Here is a 2,022-nt window from a genome sequence, read left to right as displayed (position 1 = left end):
TTAATGACATTAGAGGCTGTATAATCCATGGGAGGAACATCCATTCTAGCTGTTCACTGGAACCAGCAGAAGAGAGATTAAAAGAAAAAAGCTGTGCTGAATTGTCTGATAAGGTGAGTGCTGTCTGAATGAACAAAGAACATGATAGGTCTGGATTTATTTATCTCCAATAAGAGATGTGAAAACTCCAGCGCTGACACATCCTTGATCTACAGAGGTGAACTTGAATGTGCAGTGATGCTCTCAGCCTCCAGCACTGCCCATTCTAAAACAGTAGCTGACACTGACTATTTCATCAAGCATTTACTACCAATAATTTACTATCAGTGTATGTTATTTGCTGTTTCGTTGCACTGGAAAGTTTGAATTAAAAACAAAGAGCAGTTTGTTATTTAACATGAATTTATATTCCATCCACAGGGCGACACAGTGGCACAGCGGTTGAGTTGTTGCCTTGCAGCACCAGAGACCCGGGTTCAATCCCAACTACAGGTGCTGTCTGTACAGAGTTTGTACGTTCTCCCCGTGACCACGTGGGGTTTCTCTGGAAGCTCTGGTTTCAACGACGTACATGTTTGTAGGTTAATTGGCTTCAGTAAAAATTGTAAATTGTCCCTAGTGTGTAGTATAGTGTCAGTATATGGGGATGGCTGGTTGGCACAGACTCGGTGGGCCAAAGGGCCTTTTTCTGCGCTGTATCTCTAAACTAAACTGGCGCTGTAATGCAACAACTCTACCGCTGCGCCACCGTGCCGCCCATAGAGCACAGTTTCCAGAGGCACTGCAATACTGGCTCGATGTGTGGAGTGGACGGAGCAAGCCCCCTGTTCCTTCTCTCTGTTCCAAATATTAATTTAATATATGGTTCCTAGATAAGGGACATATCAGATATTAAACTGATAGGAACAGATACTATGTGCAAGAAGGAAATGCAAATGCTAGTTTGAACCGAAGATAGACACAAAATGCTGGAGAAACTCAGCGGGACTGGCAGCATCTAGAGAGAGAAGGAATGGGTGATGTTTCGGGTCATTTATAAGCTCATTCAGTTCAATCATTCCCTCATTCCAGGAAACAATCGGGTGTAGAAGGGTCTCGATCCAAAGTGTCTCCCATTCCTTCTCTCCAGAGATGCTGCCTGCCCTGTTGAGTTTCTCCAGCATTTTGTGTCTATTTTAGGAGCAGATACTACACTTATTATAGTCTGTGCTGCACACAGTTCAAGCTCAATCACATATACCACTGTGCCAGTTTTCAGTGGTAATCCCTCGTTGTGCGACCATGAGGTAAACATTCTTAGATGATCTATTTTAGAATCTCATACATTTTAATGAGATTGCACTTCATTCTTCTAAGCTCCAGAGAACATGAGCTCATTCAGTTCAATCATTCCCTCATTCCAGGAAACAATCAGTTTATCTTCATTGCACTCATCCCAAAGACAAGTAGATCCTTATCTATACTGAATGGCTTTTCTTATGAGATGACCAATAAACCAGGAGTGATCTCACCATAATTCTACACAATTCCGGAGAGGCTTCCATGCTCCTGCATTGCACCACCCTTGTAAAGGAGGGCGGCACAGTGGTGCAGTAGTGGAGTTGCTGCCTTACAGAGGATAGAGACCCTGGTTCAATCCTGACCACGGAGTTTGTACGTTCTCCCTGTGACTTGCATGGGTTTTCCCCACATGCTCCAAAGTTTCCTCCCACACTCCAAAGACATACAGGTTTGTAGGTCAATTGGCTTGGTAAAATTGTAAATTCTCGAGTGTATGTGTAGGAAAGTGTTGGTGTGCGGGGATCGCTGGTCAGCGTGGTCTCGATGGGGTGAAGGGCTCTGTGTCTCTAAACTAAACTAAAGTAAACTAAACTCAGGGCCAGTCAAGCAGTAAAGAACAAACTGCTTGAAGAAATTAGCAGGTTGAGCAGCATCTGTTGGGTGTAAGGAATTATTGAGACCCTGCGTCTGAGAGTGAAGAGGGAAAATAGCTTGTGCAAAGAGAAGAGGGGGAGGGTTGAG

General features: G+C 44.1%; 1 pseudogene; it reads right to left on the bottom strand.

Moving 5' to 3' along the window:
- Positions 1–756: 756 nt before the first annotated feature.
- On the bottom strand, positions 757–930 carry LOC116979430 (annotated as a pseudogene).
- Between the last annotated feature and the right edge of the window lie 1,092 nt (positions 931–2,022).

The sequence above is a fragment of the Amblyraja radiata genome, chromosome 12 (genome assembly GCF_010909765.2).
Source record: "Amblyraja radiata isolate CabotCenter1 chromosome 12, sAmbRad1.1.pri, whole genome shotgun sequence".
In the NCBI taxonomy this organism is placed as follows: Eukaryota; Metazoa; Chordata; class Chondrichthyes; order Rajiformes; family Rajidae; genus Amblyraja; species Amblyraja radiata.
This window is presented reverse-complemented; position numbering and strand designations above follow the sequence as displayed.